This window comes from Brachycentrus maculatus, unplaced genomic scaffold (genome assembly GCF_059751285.1).
Source record: "Brachycentrus maculatus isolate JH-2025_06_01 unplaced genomic scaffold, ASM5975128v1 h1tg000012l, whole genome shotgun sequence".
In the NCBI taxonomy this organism is placed as follows: domain Eukaryota; kingdom Metazoa; phylum Arthropoda; class Insecta; order Trichoptera; family Brachycentridae; genus Brachycentrus; species Brachycentrus maculatus.
Window position 1 is genome coordinate 1,763,238 of NW_028280766.1, and position 19,400 is coordinate 1,782,637.

Here is a 19,400-nt window from a genome sequence, read left to right on the forward strand (position 1 = left end):
ATATTTTATTTCCATTTTGAAAAATATCTTTGCTAAAATCATATTGTTTCGTTGTTGTTTTGTTTGAAACAATAAAAATTAAAAGCGTATTTTGAGGGCTTATTACCGTATTGTGGTTGATAATAATAACATCACACGTGGAAGTTCTTTTTCGTCTTATTTTGTTTGTCCAAAGGTGTGTAAGTAAGACGTTATCTTGTTTCTTATTCTTTTTTATTTTTATTTTAGGTACATAGAAACATTTTTTTACATTTAATTAATTACATATATGCATTACGGCTCTTAAAGCATGGCCTGTGTTCAGCCGAAATACTTACATATTAATACGATAAACTTTTTTTTTAATTACTACATTTTATAAATTACATACAATAGATACAATAACAATTTAGAGTAGAAAGGTTTAACAATAAAAATAATTACTAATATTAATTAAGCCTGGACTGTAATTAATTCTCTTTCCAACTTCTCCCTACCAACGAGAAACAACACACTGATCTTAAAAATTTATATGAAGGTGATCAGTCCTGCTCTCTAGACCCTACAGAAGTGGAATATGCTATATATGGTATCAAACTTTATGATCAATACCACTGGTTTGTTTTTGGTTGGTTGAAAGATATTGGTTTTTAGCAATAAGACCGCCAATGTACTTATTTATTTTCTATACATGAAGTTTAAATAAATAACTAAAATAAAAAATGTACATTTTTTATAACATTCCAGAAGTCTGAAATATAACTATCTCATCTTGCAACGCTAACTGTCCATCTTTTTTTAACCCTTTTTTTAAAACTTTTATACCGCCATTCTCGTAAGTTACTTCCTCAAGGGTTCTTCAATATGATTTAATCGGGGAAAAGGAGATAGTAAAGATGATTTTATTTTTCAACACGGTAATTAACTCTTTGTAGTTAGACAAAGTTTGTCCGCCTCCGTAGTGTAATGGTCAGCATGCTCGGCTACCGTTCTGGAGGTCCCGGGTTCGATTCCCAAGGGGGGTAAAATAAATATAAGTGATTTTTTCACTGTAATATTTATTCAAAATTACCATGGACTGGTACCTGAAGCGGAGGGCTGATCACCTTTCCTTCATGTATCAACGATCAAGATAACACTGCGTTTATATGACACAGTGCCCTATGCACCATTGGGGTGCGGATAAGGGTTTATTTATTTATTATTTGTACAAAGTCATCTGAGATAAAGATAAACATGATATTATTCGCTGCATTTAAAACCCACATGATAATTCGACTCTAAAAACCTTTGGAAATGATCTTATCGTACCAACGTGTCTACATTTACGTAAGTATTTTCTATTTGACCTGATAATAATTCTGTATATTTAGTATTCATACACTTACATTGAAAATTGTCTAAGTTAAATATACTCTTCCTAATGTCAACACTAGTCTGTTGAAACAGATTAAGGCTTTTGTTATTTCAGAATCTTGGTTCGCTTTATGCACGCATTAATTATGTTTAATTTTACAGCGTTAAGGGATATCTCAACCGAGCTTTTTCACGCATCTTTATTTTACCGTAAGTTCTTTGTCTACAATGATATATACTAATTCACAACATTTTGAGTGTGTCCAAATACTCGTTCACAAAATCTGGATTATCTCCACTTACAGGAGTTATTTTTAATTATTTTCATCTCACCAATAGATGTCTCTAGTGAAGTTCTAGTGATTCAAGAACAATGTTAAAAATTGGTTCATATGGATATAAAACTTCCAAGAATTTGAGTAGTGTGACTGTCAATAATGGGTAGAATTGGTGAATGTTACACGTGTGTAAAGTGATCACTTAAACCAACCTTTGACGGTCGTCAGCCCCGTGAATCCCCAGACAATAATATTGTTCTTCATATTTGATGAGATGTCAAAAAATAATATAAATATATACTTATATCCAAAAAGATTTACTAAAACTTATATCAAATTTCATCTGTGAAATCTGTCATTTTTGTTCTCGACGTTTTTAATACTCACATTAGAAGAAATTTGAAAAAAAATGTTTTATTAAAATGTGGATGAAGATATTATTTTGCTTGATTTTCCTTTTTCGAAAAGTTAACAATTTATCGTAAATGAAATAAACATATTAATTTATGTTTTACTTCTTAAATAGCAATATTTTTTAAATCTATAATCATACACACGTGTTTCGATGCATTCAACATCATTATCAAATATTGAATGCATCGAAATACTTGTCACAATATGTTATAAGAAATACTGGTTATTACCAAATTAAAATTAAATTTAATAAGATATATACTACCACAAAGTGATTGCTGAATCTAATGAAATAAAAATACTACGTACAGGCACCGCAGCCTGTTAAGCAATTTTCTCATCGATGGTATGCGGATGTCTTGAAATATATGAAACTTTTTTAAACTTATATCAATTGCTGTTAGATGCCTTACTAAACAACAAACTAAAAAGTACAACAGAAAAAAACATTATGATTTTGAGATATTTTATAGATTTCATTCAATATACTTCAAATATGCATATAATTTATCATTACTCCTTAACATTATATTTATTGTAATTATTTAAATTATATAAAATCGCGTTTAACCCATAAAAAGTCTTGTGTATAGTATGTGGAAATTTTAACGATTTTAGTTTGTTCGCCTCAGTTTGTCTTTTTCGGGCATGGATACGTACGCATCCATCCCTGAAGAAGAAAAGATACTCGTCAAAACCAGTTGATAGCAAAATTAAAAGTGGTCAAAAACAATGTTTTTGTTCAATTTATTTTGTAAAGTTATTGAAATATGCTATGCTATGTTGCTATGCTAACATATCACCAAAAAAAATCAAATAATTTCCTAATTATTTTATCATTTGTAAAGAGTTTACTTTAAACTTGTAATTGAACATTTTTAATTCCACTTGATTGCACATGAACACTAGAGTGGTCACTTCAGCCAGTCAATGACGTGTGGTATGCTCTGTATAGCCAGGATTTCAATGTTTCGTGTTTAAGAATGCTTTATAATTAAAAATTTCAAACATATTGTTCGCGTGCAAAAAATATCCTAACAAACAAAATGCCGAAAAAGCAAAAAACAGTGGATTTTTTCTCAATAGGCTACAACTTATTGGAACGCACAATTTATACAATTACACAAGTACTTATTTTGTGGCTTTTTGTATTATTTACTTCCTATAAACAACCATTACATGTAATTTTTGAATTACAGAAATACATTTAAGGTCACTGATATAATGAGTTTCATTACTCATAACCAATTCGATAACCTGAGAGGAATTATTCCTGAGTGAATAAAATGTATATGTACAACTTTTTGCAGCATTTGTATTGTATTGTAAATGTTATATGAGACAAAAAAAATACAGGGATATTTTATATGCATATGTTATTAATAAAAATATTACACTGTGATTATTGAATAATTTTATATGAAATGATATACTTGTTTGTTTTGGTTTTGGTAATGTTTAATGTAATGTTTAATGTCTGCCTCCATAGTGTAATGGTCAGCACGCTCGGCTACCGTTCTGGAGATCCCAGGTTCGATTCCCAGGGGGGTCGAATGAATATAAGTGATTTTTTCACTGTAATATTTAATGAATATTACCCTAGACTGGTACCTAAAGCGAAGGGCTGATCACCTTTCCTTCGTGTGTAAACGATCAAGATAACACTGTGTTCACATAAAGCAGTGCCCTATGCACCATTGGGGTGCGGATAAGGGTTTTATTTATTATTAATGTTTAATGTACTTACATATTACAATATTTAAAACCTCAGATTGTGTTGTGTTTTTGATGTTTTTACTAAGAATTTTTGTTTCATATTCTACTTGCAGAAATATTCATTGCATTTGGAACGTATAGATATAATTTTTAAATGTATACACTAACCTTGATAGGTTATTATATAGATAGGTATAATATGTTTCCATTTTTAAGCTAATGACATGATACGTCACAAGGTTTTTTCATTAATATAATCCACACTTAGTTATAATTATTGTATGATAGATTTAAATGAGCAGAAAAACATTAAATTCAAGTATAATCGACAGAAAGCAAACCACTTTTTATGAAAATTTACTATCACACATGTCGCGATTCATTTAACGTCATTATCAAACATGTTTACTTCGGGTGTTTAATGCTTCGAAACACGTATCACAATGTATGACTCTTATATGTAACAATGGTATATAGGGCACTTCATCGATACGACGAGGTGTATAGTCTTATATATTATGTCAAGTTCCGAAATTTAAGAAGTGTGACTGTCAATCATAGGTAGAATAGTTAATGTTACACGTATTTAACGTAATCACTTAAACCAGCCTGTGACAGGTCGTAAGCCCTGTATATATCCAGACTTCCATTTTTATCTTCGTCAATGTTGAGATGTTAATAATATAATAAATGAAAATTAGACCGCATTAAGAGCAGTTATTATTTTTTGACATCTCATCAAAGATGAAGAAGAATATGGAAGTCTGGGCATTTACGGAGCTGACGACCGTCATAGGCTGGTTTAAGTGATCACTTTACACACGTGTAACATTCACCAATTCTACCCATTATTGACAACCACACTACTCAAATTCTTGGAAGTTCTATATATATGAACCAATTTAGAAACCTTGTTCTTGAATTTTGAATCTTTGAAGTTCACTAGAGACATCTATTGGTGAGATGTTGTAAGAGCAATTATCATTATATGACTAAGGACAAAAAAATTCTCATTAAATATTTCATGTAATACTTTGATTTAAACATAGATACAATTTATTAATTGAAATAATTTTCTTAACCATAGTTGAAGGAAAAAGAAGCGATATTTTGATACAATTTTATTAGTTTTGCTTACACACGGGCGCTACAAGAAGTCACAGAACGCAGTCAAACACACTCGTCTCATTTGCTGCCCAGCATCTTAATTCAGATGAACATCCGTCGAGTGGATCAATCTGGCGGATTACCAGCCTCCCCCTCTGTCCCCCCTCCCGTCCACTATCAGCCGCGCCGGGAGTGATAACAACTAGTCATCATTTTCCTTCTACAGTCCTCAGACTCTTCAGTCAGACGAGACGCCGCGGTACACGAACACGTGTTCACGTAAACGAGAGACACGCGAGTGCGCCTTCTTTCAAATTTTTCATTTATAATAAATAAAATACCGAAAACTTGGCTTGATCCTAAGTTTCCTTTGATTTTTTTCTATCGGATCAGGACCACACGCCCTAAGAACTCCGGGTTTGAAATTATTCCAGCGCAATTCGTTTAGAGTTCCAGTTCCTTTACAGTTTATAAACAAGGAATAATTTTAAGGCGACTTCTCAGAGTCCTTCTCATGATTTGTAAGTATTACGAGCTCTTTCATTATTTTAAATGATATTGTTATTAATGTTTTTCTTATAATTGTGTAGTTCATATGTATATCAATTAAAAATAAATATCAAGCCACTTATTGAACTCTACTGTGCAACAGATCTTTTTAGGTAAAACTTGAAGGTTTTTTCTCCATTTGAAAAATAATAAGTATATTTAAAACAATAATGAAACAATACATCTTCTTCAAAATGCAAAAACAACACCTTCTGCCCTGTAGCGGGTAAATATTAAGTTAAAAATATGCCGCATTTACTAAGATGTAGAACATTTTCTGGGCATTCCGAAAACATGTACAACTGAAAATTGTCGATTTTTGATATATGACGTTGTTCAAAGGAGTGAGCGATATATACATGTATATCGGTTCCTTATTTTATGTTTGTAATGAAATAAATTAACATACTAACAACAATATTAAAATAATAAATCCATATAAATGAATCCATTAGTGTATTAATAAAAGCAAAAAAAGGATACTGTTTAAATTCGCATATGTATCAATTGCTTGTAAGCTTGTATACCCAACAAAATAACAAACTAACAACGATAATAATAATAATAATAAATCAATGTCAAGTAAATAAAATAAAATAAATCTTCTAAGAATAGGAAAAGCATTATATTATTTAGATATATTACAAGTGTTTTAAAAACTGTAAAATAGAAAATGTGATCACTCAGATGAATGTGGGACTAGAGAGATGTCCGGAGAGTGATATAATAAAAGAATGCAAGTCTGACGGCAAAATCATCATCGATAAAGTCAAAAAATGTGTGTTGAGATGAGAAAGAATGAGTGCGGAAAGAACAGTAAAACAATATAAGGTAAATGTATGTATAAATAAAGCAAATGAAGACCGGGGAAAGCAATATCAAGTTCTTAAAATACTTGAAAGTGGACGGGTCAGTAGCCGAATTAATCGGCATATGTGTATGAGAAGATCCATGAATGAGGAAAAGGCGAAGAACTTTTCCAAAGATAGATGGATATATGTGGCAATCTATCCTCTCTACCTACTTTCACAAGGAAGCGGTGTAGTGGTTAGTTAACTAGTTAAATATAACCCTTTTTAATATACTGCATATTTTATTAAACAATCGATTTTTTTAATATATTTTATTCATTTCCGTATTTTTTTTGTATTATCTTATGTAAATATTAAACAAGGATTACATCAAATCAAATATGTTATTAATTGGTGGAAATTTATTAATTTCTGTCAAGCAATTCATCATTATCTAAGCCTTTCTAGTATTGTTAAAATAAATGAACATATCTCTAATCTCAATCGTCTGTGTTTATAAAATTAAAACTATTCTATATCGTTTTTTAAGCAATACGAACAATGATATATATTATTACTTCAATTAAAATGTGTGTACTATGTACCTAAAGCATTTTTTTGTAAAGACTTGTGATATTTATTTTCGCGAATGAATATAATTAACATTTTCACATTAATTATATGGTAATCTCAGATTCAGATTGGTTTGACTTTGTGAGGAATGAAGAGATAAGGCGTAGGACGCAGCAAATCTTGGTCACAACTGTCGTCAAGAAAAGGCGATTCAGTTGGCTTGGCCATGTACTCCACATGCTTCCTGAGAGCCGCCATCGCTTGCCTCTTTTACAAGGCATCAGGTTCGCACCGCCCAGGACGACCACTGCTGACAATTCGTCGCCAGTTCTCGTCACAACTTCGGGACGCGGATCTGACTTGGGAGGATGCAAGGGAGTTGGCAGCCGACAAAAAAGCCTGGAGACAGTTTTTGGACTCCATATACTCCACCTAGAGAGCGGATATGGTTTACTTTATAATAATCTCAAATTCTATTCAATCAGAGTAATATCCAACATGAAAAAGAAGCATCATAGATGTCCATCGTTCAATCGCAGTTGGTAATTTGGAATTGACAATATATATTGCCAATTTGTGATTTTATATGATTTTTTTATCCTTCGATAACGCAAATTACATTAATATTGATTCCATGTTATATCGCTTATATTTATATTTATTATACGTATTTTTAAAACACAAAAAATGGGGATAAAAGGGAAAAATAATATCTCAACTGGGTTTTCACCAAAATCTTTTTTAATTGCTATTAAGTGCTAGAACATTCTGCTAATGAAGAGAATTTTAATTTGTCCCGTGCTTCCACCGTTTAAACTTTAGTTTTTATATTATTTTACATAAAAATTATTAAGCTAGCACCTTTTAATACTACAAAACATTCCTTTTCCTTATACCCAAATTCATATTAAATGGTGCATGTAGCACCAATTTGAATCAACGGGATGTCAACTTTATCATAATTATTTCAAGACAAAGTGACCATTCATATGCTCCAGATTCATGGCAATTATTTGATAAAATAACATGATAATGAATATGGAAAATGACGTGAATGAAAGACTTCTATGTGAAGGATATTACTGCTTTATGGGAAAAGTAATAACGATGGTAAACTACCTACGAAAATAAGAATTGCGGGAATGGCTAGGGCACTTGTGGTTGCATGCTCGTACTCGTACCAGTACGTTAAGTTTTACAATGCTAATTTGTATTAGTCCTTTGTGAGTAAACCGAACTGCACTGAAGTGTAAGCTGTGTTAAATAATTTGCAATTATAACATTAATCCTTTTCGTATCAACGATTATCATACTGACACAACTGAGTATTTAATCAATCATAAAAGCTTATAAATTTAATTTCACGTAAATAAGGCAAAGTCATCGTCAATTAACATAATATGTACAAAGTATAAATGTACTTAAACATGACAAGCATATGAGTTGTTACTACAAATATATAAATGTAACCTGAACTTCATTTAGTAAAATATAACAATAAAATGCGGTTGAAGAGCATTTTTTGCAAAATACAAATATTTAATGTATTCAATTTTGTAAACTCAATGCGACAACTGATTTTAATGTATATCTTTTTAATTAAAAACATCTCGAATTTTTTATTAGTTTAAAAATATGAAACGCCTTTAAAACAATTTAAAAAATTATGTATTTAAAAAAAATCAACCTATTTACGTAAATAAATAAAAAAAAACTCTCTTCATAAGGCAAATTTTATATCACAACTTACCGACAGCGCTACTTCTCGCGTCTAAAGGTTAGAGTCTTAAAGGATGCTACGGATATCCTTATTCATCCTGTTTATTCAATGAAGGAGAAAATTGTACCGTCTGACAATAAAACATAGTAGAATTTGTATTTTTATCGTCTGAACATCCCGCATATCATGTTAGTATGGTTACTTTTATTATTATTGTGGGTGTGTGTGTGTGTGTATACATATATACATATATATATATATATATATATATATATATATATATATATATATATATATATATATACATATATATATATATATATATATATATATATATATATATATATATATATATATATATATATATATATATATATATATATGTACCGACTCCGTAATGTAATGGTCGACATGCTTGGCTACCATACTGGAGATCCCGGGTTCGATTCTCAGGCGGATTGTTCAAATAAATATGTAATTTTTCACTATGATACTTATTATATAACAGCCTTGAAGCGCAGGGCTGTAATATTACAGCTGTGCGCTTATATCTTTCCTTAAAACCCACTAAAATTGTTTCTTTTACTTTATTTTACTATTTTCTTTACAATAATATACGTAAATAGATATGAATCCTAACCTTTCGTAATAAATTAAGGAAAATTCATCGAATTTGTTCAACTTTCACTTATATTTTTATATAAAGCAAAATACAAGTGCGTAATTACCATAAGTTATGCTGTTACACGGGAATCCCGTACCCAATACTTGTTTTGGGTAGAGGGCCCATATTGTGTGTATAAACATATGCATGATATACATACATGAAACAGCATAAGAGGGATAAAATAATATATTCTTCAGTCCGGTTTGTAGCTCTGAACTCAAAATCGTGAATGATTAACAGTTGAATTCCCCACGCCTGCGATAACATCTCAAAGCCGTAAAGTTTACGGGATGTAAAGAATATTATTATTTTTACTGAGATCTCAACAGAGACGACGAACTTTATGGAGAGGTTCCCGCTCTCCAAATAGGTAATGAAAACCTTTAGGTCGTTGACAAAACTTACGACTTGGCTGACTTCCATACTTACATTATGTTTTGATATCTCAACATAGATGAAGAAGAATATTGAAGTCTTAAGATAAATTAACTGGTCAAATTATAAGCTAAAATAATATAAATGAAAATCATATTTTCTGGCGTTTCTCATGTATATGATTATAATCCAGGATTCGGAACTCACATACTAATAAAAGAGTTTCTGCTCAATAAAATACCGCTTCTTTTCATCACACCAATAGACGTTTCTCGTGAAGTTCTAGTGATTCAAGAACAACGTTTCGAAATTGGTTCATATATATAGAACTTCTAAGAATTTGAGTAGTGTAGTTGTCAAAAATGGGTAGAATAAGTGAATGTTACACGTGTGTAAAGTGATCACTTAAACCAGCCTGTGATGGTCGTCAGCCCCTTAAATGCCCAGACTGCCATTGACCAGTTTATTTATTTACTATTTTATCATTTTGAGTGTGTCCAAATACTACCAAAGAATACCAAATACAGTCAATATGTTGTAGAAAAGACGACTCAATTTTCAAGACATATATTCAAATACTTGTATGTTTACCACCTACCTAGGCAACGCCAGAAAAAAAAACACTATTTTATTCATTTTTTAGGCTAGTCAATGATTAACAATATTTTTAGTACATACATATGCCAATCACCTTAGGAAATATTTTTTTTAAGCCTCCGCTCGTTTACGAATGATTTTAGCTCTAACAAACAAAACACATTGTAATAATAATAAATAAAGGATATAAGAGGTGACAGAGAATCAACAACACATAAAACCACTATAATAATAATTATCTGACATTAAGGAAAGTATACAATAAACTATTCCATCTACATTAATTAAATCATATAAAAATGTGGACATTGAAAACAATTGTTACCTTTAATGTAACTATGAAATGAGGTTCATACACACACACACACAGACATACATATATATATATATATATATATATATATATATATATATATATATATATATATATATATATATATATATATATATATATATATATATATATATATATATATATATATATATATATATATATATATATATATATATATATATATATATATATATATATATATATATATATATATATATATATATATATATATATATATATATATATATATATATATATATATATTTATTTATATATATTTATATTTGTGTATATATTTATATTTATATATATATATATATATATATATATATATATATATATATATATATATATATATATATATATATATATATATATATATATATATATTTACAAATATATTTTTCACAAATCTGGATTATCTCCAACTACAGGAGTTATTTTTCATATTGTTTTTTGACATCTCATCAAAGATAAAGAAGAATATGGAAGTCTGGTATGACGGTCGTCAGCCCCGTAAATGCCCAGACTTCCATATTCTTCTTCATCTTTGATGAGATGTCAAAAAATAATATCGAAATAGTGTTTATATTTATCTTTCGCGATTGCTTCGAAATATCAGATAAGTTTTCCTTGACAACTCTTTTCTATGATTTACATATCGATATTGTTATATCAAGGATGATGTTACTTTTACGATCCAACCACGCGACAGGATCAAGGACTTATGACGCACATCCTGCTCGAGATACGTATCAACTGAAAGCCACCAGCGTGAAAGATACAAAATGATTCGAGGATGTGGCAATTGGACATGCACATAGCAACCGCGGCCGCACTACCAAGATGGACATCATGTTGACAATTTAGTCGCCGTAGTGCAGTACGAGAGCCAAAATGTTGAGTCGTTTTTAAAAGTTAACACTTAGTTCAATGGTAAACGCGCCTCCTTTAGATCACCGTGAAAATATTTTCCATTTTCATTTTATCTCTTTGTCATACTCATATGTAGATGTTGGGCCTTAAGACTGAGATCTCGAACGTTAAAATAAGATCGTGTTCGGCTGCACTAGAAGCTTGACGTCTCTTTGCGCTATTTTTTTTAAAAATATGTGCTTATATTGGATTTTGACTTTTGTTTAGAATATATGTATGTTGAAATAATACTTGTTTATATTTTTTTAATTGGCTTAACTTTCAATTACTCTTTTCTTTTCGATATCATAGATTTATTTCGAAGAAAAACTTATTTTTTATTACAAATACGGTGTTTCAATAAAAAAATCAATTAGGTACGTGAAATTTTATTTGGGTTCAATGAAAATGATGTTTCGATTTATCGTATATTGGCCCTTAATTATGAGTGATTTTGAAATAACTGAACAAAAATTCTTATGTACCAAATTAATTTAATCTACAATAAATAAGGTAGATATGAAAGGGCGTTTTAAAGAAGGATATTTTTTTTACACATTAGAGATCTATTTAAACTTTTAAAGTTGTTTCTATTGATATCTCAACAAAGATGAAGAAGAATAAGAGAGTATGAATGTTTACAAGGCTTACGACTTTTAAGCTGTTTTAAATAATCACTTTAAACACGTGTAATATTCACCATTCTACACATGATCGACAACCACACAGCTCAGATTTCGGACGTTGTATGTGTATATCCTTCAATGGACACCATGTTTTACATGTGAGTGAAATACTTGGCATCATCTAATGTTGAAAGTTTATTTTATTTGGGAGACATTTATGAAATGTTTGTAAGTATAAAAAGATTCGAGAAAAATCTTACATACATTTCATAAAAGTCATTATTCTTTTCCATCCATCTTGAGATCCCAATATAAAATATTTGTGAACAAAGATTTGGACACACTCAAAATATTAGTATTCAAATATCATTATTCTAATAGATAATGCTTTGAATTGATTGACCGCCCGAATCAGTCAATTTAGTTGAATGGGAGGGGTTATTGTGATGATTATTATATTAAGACTGTTGAGCTTGCGTATAACCGATTCCGTGTTCAAAAGGAGACAGTAGTGCCACCAAACCAGCACGGTGCAGTAACTAATAGTTACTTTACGAAACCATGCTGAATTCACAAATGTGAATTCAGCACTGTCATTTGGTTTTTCATAACAAATATGAAGGTTTTCACCAAAAACTTACATTTCCAATAAAGCACAAATAATGCTTTAAATTCAAATCGGTTCTGTTTACTGTATTCTATCGAAATCTTAATTAAAGTTGCGACAAAACGTGACAAATCCTGTGTTGAACTATTGAATCGCATCAAAACATAACAATTTTACAAGCTACCATAGAAATCCTGACTTAAAATCATTTATAATGAAAATATTTAGTTTTGGTGAAGACCTCCACAAATATCATTAAAATGACGAGCAATGCCAGCTATTTTGAGAAATAGGTTTCTCTTATGTCCAAGTCTATATAATATAATATATATATAGATATAAGATCCTGGTTCAACTATTAATTTTAAAAAAATCTCTGTAATGTTTTAGTAAAACTAAATACCCGCAATGAATACCTGAAATAAAGATTGTTAAGTGGTACTCAATCAACATGTATGTCATATTACATACGTTTTGATTGAGTGCCACTAAATCATCTCTATTTCAAGTATTTATTCCATTTTAAGTTTTGCAGATACTTTGAATTTTTTTTTAATTTACTGTCGTAGGTACCTGGATTTAAGAGACCTGGACAAAAGAAAAAACCTTTTTTTAAAGCCTTGCTTAGCCCGTAATTTAAACCCTTCTTAAAAGAAACTATGGATATAAAAGAGACCTCTTTGTAAGAGAAAAATGTCCCTGCATTTCGGACTCTTTTGTAGTTTAGTTCAACTATTTTTATATATAAGCAAAATATGCATATGTTTTAGGTGCAACAAAACATTGAATCATTATATTCAATAAATGTATTTTGGAAAAACAACTTTTGCATTTTTACACCACAATAACTCGTAATCCTACAGAAATTCGTAGTACATAGTACAAAGCTCTTATAAAAGATTTTTGGCATTGTTTAGAAACCACCATAGTAATGAGAGTGTTTTTGTAAAATGACGTGAGCAGGAGCTAAGAGGCGACGAATTTGTAGCAAAGACAAAAAAACATTTTTAGTTGATACATCATATTGATTTCAAAGAGTTCATTGTGGTGTAGCCGTGAACTTAAAACATGAAAGTTAAATTGCTTAAAAATCGATGCTAGTTTGGAGACATAAGTGGATCCTTTTGAACACGGAAACGGTAATACGCTCTCTGCTCAACTATGTACATTCCAACTACTCTTGTACAAACTTTCGTTTATATGCATGCTCACTCTACTTCGTATTACATGGTAAATAATGTATGATACATGATACGAAGGAGTTGAAACAAACAACCGAATCGTTATCGAATCAAATCATGAGTTTTATAATAGCAGATAACTAGACGTTATATTAGGTTATTTTGCCAATTATATCGTCGTTATCTCGCTTTTTACAAGTTCTGAATTGAACAAAAGGGTTTGGAGAAGTGACTTTGAGGTCGCTCGCCGGCGGTCATTTTTTGCCAACACAAATACGGTCAAACAGATTACTGTGAGGAATAACAAACCTTCTCACGTGATTGGATATGCATTCATTATTTACAATTCAAAGCGATTAGCGTTGTTATTTTTACTGACTTTTAAGGTATACATACTCATCCAGAAACCACGTGGTTTTAACTCTCCTCTGATAACAATATCTTTGTATCATACCTTTTTTTTATTTTATTTAATATAGTAAAATTTTTAAGTACAACATAATACAATTTCTAAACTTTTATACATATGGCAAACTTATAGTTTTAGATTCACTGTGCCTCTCCAAAAAAGAGACTGAGCTCTTGTTCTTGGAGAGGGACTTGGACACTCATGGTTTAATGTTTTATATAATCAATGGTATAACAGTCTTTTTTATATATTTTTTCAAGATTTATATTAAATGGGCATTCATTTTTTTTAAGATTTTTTATTAAATTTCTTTAGGGGGTTTATTGTAATATTTAATTAATTTACCTGCACCTTCATTTTAAGTTTGATTTTTTTTAAAAAGCTTAGTATACTTAAAGAAGACTACCTCTATAGAGCAGTGGTAAGCGCATTTGGCTACCATGTCGTTCGTCCCAAGGGTCTGAAAATTGATATAAGTTAGTTTCACTCTCAAATTTATTTAATATCACCCTTAACTGGTATAAGAAGCGCAGGTCGGATCCTTTACCTTCGTGTAATTAAAGATCAGGGTAACACTACGTCGATACAATATAGTGCCCTATGCACCATTGGGTGTGGATAAAGATTAGAAGAAAAATATACAATTTAAAAATAAGTCTTAAAACAAACATACATAATATCCATATTATGGTATTAAGTGATATCTACAGATTAATTTTTAAAATATGCTATATGCATTATGAATTAGAGCGGTTAGTAGAAGTTATGTTCAGTAGAAATGTCTAGAACATTTATCAGATTTTTTTTAATTTAAACTTTAGTAACCATAATAAACAATAAAAAATAATAATAAATAATTCTCTCATTAATTGATTCGGCAGTCATTTAGTGGTAAAATCAATCCATTTTTAATTAAAGTTTTACTTGGTAAATACCACTATTTCTTAAAATCTACTGTGACACGTGTTTCGATACATTCCGCAACATTTTGTGTTTAAAAATGATGCGGAATGCATCGAAACACGTATCACAGTAGATTTTAAGAAATAGTGGTAAGTACTCAGCAAAACTTTTATTAAAAATAAATAATTCTCATCAGATTCATAATATATGTACCTAATAGTAAAAATATTTTGCTTTTAATTTATTTTAATCATATGTAACGTGTTTTACTTTTAATCCATTCGCTATTTAAGAAATTGTTGTAGTAAATAAATGTACGTAATTCGTATAACTTTAAACTATACGGTTCTTATTTATCTATTATGTCCATGAATCATCAAATGACTTTGATACTTGATAACCTCTCGTCGTATAACTATGCATACGACAATTTTCAATTTCCTTCCAGATAAGTATGATTTCTGGGGTCATTATCAATATTTCACTCACATGTTTTACTTGCGATAAAAGGATTATATTTTATAGTATTTACTTACCAATACAAAAAAAAAATATTGACTAGTGAAATTCGTGATGGTTAATGTTTTACTGTTTTACTCAGTTAGTGTTTTACTCAGTGATGGGATTCAAAATTTTCAAGAACCGGTTTGCCCTTTAGGCACTACCCCTACACCCCCCCCCTAAAAAAATATTTTTTACATTTATTTCTTTTTTATTCTGCACGTAAACAGTACATTCGCATAATAACTGAGAATGCTCTATAATACTAGGAACAGCTTTAAAAGTCAATTAAAAGTAATGTAACAATGTTGTAGAACATAAATCATAATAGATATACAAGTTCTGTAACAAAGTAGGTATCTAAATCCTACATGAAATAACTAAAAAAGTAATAATAATGAACAGAGTACATAAAAGAAAATACTAAAAAATAATTCAGTCAGTTTTATTTAAATATTTCAAATTTCCTTTTGGTTGTCGTCTTTGATGCTTTGATTTTCCTTTTTTTATCCTAGTGTCATCAGCTGTGTGGTTACATTTTCTTAACGAAGTTTGTACTGATGGAACTGGGTCTCAAGTATCTAATGGGGGACCTATCAAATCAATCGTCATCAAATTAGCTCCGATACATGATCTCAATCAAAATATTGTGTGACAACAAAGGGTTAGACACCGGTTCTAGCGAACCGGTGCGAACCGGCTTAATTCCACCACTGATTTTACTGCAAAAATGCCTTTTATGAAGAACAATTTTAACACAAATTTACCTCTTCAGTTGGCCGCTACATCTCAGTGTAGGCGTTATACAAATTGTTTAACTCGACTGAGTTTCGCATAATTTCAGTATTAATACTGTCCAGTGGGGTCAAACCATTGCCATTTATACGGCTAAAGTGTCATTGTATGTCAAGGAAAGTGTAATGAAATCTTATGTAAGATAATTTGATATTATCAGCTCTTTATAACGTGCTTTGTTTTTATAAAACTAACGAAATTATATCTCCTCGTGTGGACTACCTATCTCCCATATATAATGTAGATAAAATATTGTCTGTGAAAACAGTTTTATTGATAATAAAAATAATATGTAGATATATATCGCTCACTCCTTTCACAAAAAACTTGATTTTTCAGGAGATCGTTTTTAAAGTTTAAAAATATAATAAAATATATTAAAAATAAATATCAAGCCACTTATTGAACTCTACTGTGCAACAGGTCATTTTGGGTAAAACCTGAAAGTTTTTTCTCCATTTGAAAAATATTTAGTATATTTAAAAATGTAATTAAACACTACCTTTTCTTCAAAATGTAAAAACAACACTTTCTGCCCTGTAGCGGGTAAATATTAAGTTTGAAATATGCCGCTTTTCATGGGATATAGTACATTTTCTGGGCATTCCGAAAACGTGCACAACTGAAAATTGACGATTTTTGATAAATGACGTTGTTGAAAGGAGTGAACGATATGTGTCTAATTGGATGTTTCTATTTTCCTTTTTAAATTTGTGAATCTAGTTTTAATTGAATCTAGTAATTTTATTGAAATTCAATCTTAATAATTGAAATATTTTTACCAGGCAAATGCACTACTTGCAATATTTTGTTGAACGAATGTATCGACCGTTGATACACATATGGATTCAACAAAATATGCAACATATAACGCATCTAACTATAAAAAATATGGGAATAATAAAAGTAGCTGTCATGATCAGTTCGCTCAAAGGCACAAAATGCATTTTTTTAAATCTTTGTTGTAAACAAAAAATGATGCTCGTTTGTTAAAAATTTTAAATCCCTTAAAGTTATTTACCGATTGATTCAAAATTTTCACAGAACGATGCATTCGAATACCATGATAGGCGTTTTTGCCTGTGACAGAAAAAAACGTGTTTCTTTAAACGGCATTTTTTTACAAAATAACAAGGAGTCGTAACAATCGGCGGATATGTATGAGGAGATGCATGAACGTGGAAGAGGCGAAGAATGTTTGCAAGGACAGAGTGGTGTGGCGCTCTATTCTCTCTGCCTACCCCTGCGGAGAAGCAGCGTGATGGTTAGTTAGTTTTTTTAGTTAGCATTTTTTACCCAATGGCAGCGCCATTTGTTGAGTATAATAGCAATATATGCTCAACTAAATATTGCTCACGGCAGGCAGCGTGCTTCTCGTCACTGGTATCACTTTATTTGTTTTCGATTACACTATTTTTTGATAGATTTTCATTGCTTCACAAGTATTGTGAAATGGAACATTAGAAATGTGGGATTACCATTTTCTTTCTTTTCCGTTCCACAGCAGCACATGGCCTGGTACAGTAGGTGAAATATATTAAAAAATGAAGAACAAAAAAAGGCGATGTGTGTGTGTGTGTCTGTACATATGCATACAACTAAGACTCGGTTTGGTGACAGGGTACAAACCATTACTTTTTATTTTATGATTATGATGTCGTATTTTTTCCAAATCGCTAAAATACGTCATCTGATATGGAAAGACCCCATTTTAATACGCTGACTGTTACGATGTAATACGTATCAATATTTTTACCAAACGGGTTTTTTTAATGTTTCGCGAATGAAATTAATTTAAAGTCGCGTTATGTAGTCGGAATGTGCTTCTAGATTAGTAGCGATGATTCATAGAATTTACCCCATACTCCATAACGGCGATATTAATCGTCAACCATGTCGTTTGACATGGAGCATCGGCCTTGATCTCATTCTGTGAATCTTGAAATATATTGCCACATATTTTTATGTTCAATAAAAATAAAAATAAAAAGTTTCCTGTATTTGTAAAAATTATACCGAACTTTCCTGCAATATTGAATAACGCTTTCACTTTGGCTATTATTTTAAAACATCGCATATTATTATTATTTCTGCACAAACTGTATAATTTTTTTTACATTATAAGGGGTATCGGAAACTTTTTTTCATTTTTTGTAATGAATGCAGTACGAGTCAGAAAGTTTATGGGTGAATGCCAGCCTGAAGGGCCAACTTTAGCAAATTACTGGTTTTATACTTTTATCTGTTTATTTATGTGCCCTTTATTTATTAAGTTATTAAACTTTAATTCAAACCCTAAGGTGAAGAGTGGAAGCCTCTATGGTTCATACGGTATATGGATGATTTAAAATACAATGAAAGAAACATAAAACCAATATACAAAATTATTGGTGCGTTTTTGTGTGCATTTAATAAAGCAATAACAGTGTACTGAAAGTTAAATGAAAAATGTATAAATGTATATATATATATATATATATATATATATATATATATATATATATATATATATATATATATATATATATATATATATATATATATATATATATATATATATATATATATATATATATATATATATATATATATATATATATATATATATATATATATATATATATATATATATATAAATACATATATATACACATATATATAAATATATAAACATATAAATTTGTATATGTCTTACATTGAATTCCCACTTTTTGTATTAATTCAGTTATCTTGACTTAATAGATTTTAGAAGGGTCTCTTAATATTTTTAAGGGTAAAAAATTAAGGAAAATTATTGTTAATAATTTGACTACTGTCACACACAATTACATATTTTATTTTTTGAATATTGTAAGCATTAACTTTGTGGATCATATTGATATATTATTTCGAGAAATAGAAATACTTTGTGTTTTGATCCACTCACATTTTTATTAACCAACTAGTTTCGGCAACAACCTATTGCCCTCTTCGGGGTTTATTAATTAAATACGGTCATTAATTAAAC

The 19,400-nt window shown here is 30.0% G+C and overlaps 1 protein-coding gene across 2 annotated transcripts in view; it reads left to right on the forward strand.

The window, feature by feature from the left end:
• The first annotated feature begins 5,054 nt into the window (after window positions 1-5,054).
• axo (axotactin) overlaps window positions 5,055-19,400 on the forward strand; it is a 51,464-nt gene continuing 37,118 nt past the window's right edge. The window contains exon 1 of one of the 2 annotated variants that reach the window (XM_088263051.1): window positions 5,055-5,371. The gene's annotated coding sequence lies outside the window, so the exon portion shown is untranslated. The remainder of the gene's footprint in view (window positions 5,372-19,400) is intronic. The other variant, XM_088263062.1, reaches the window with a different exon arrangement.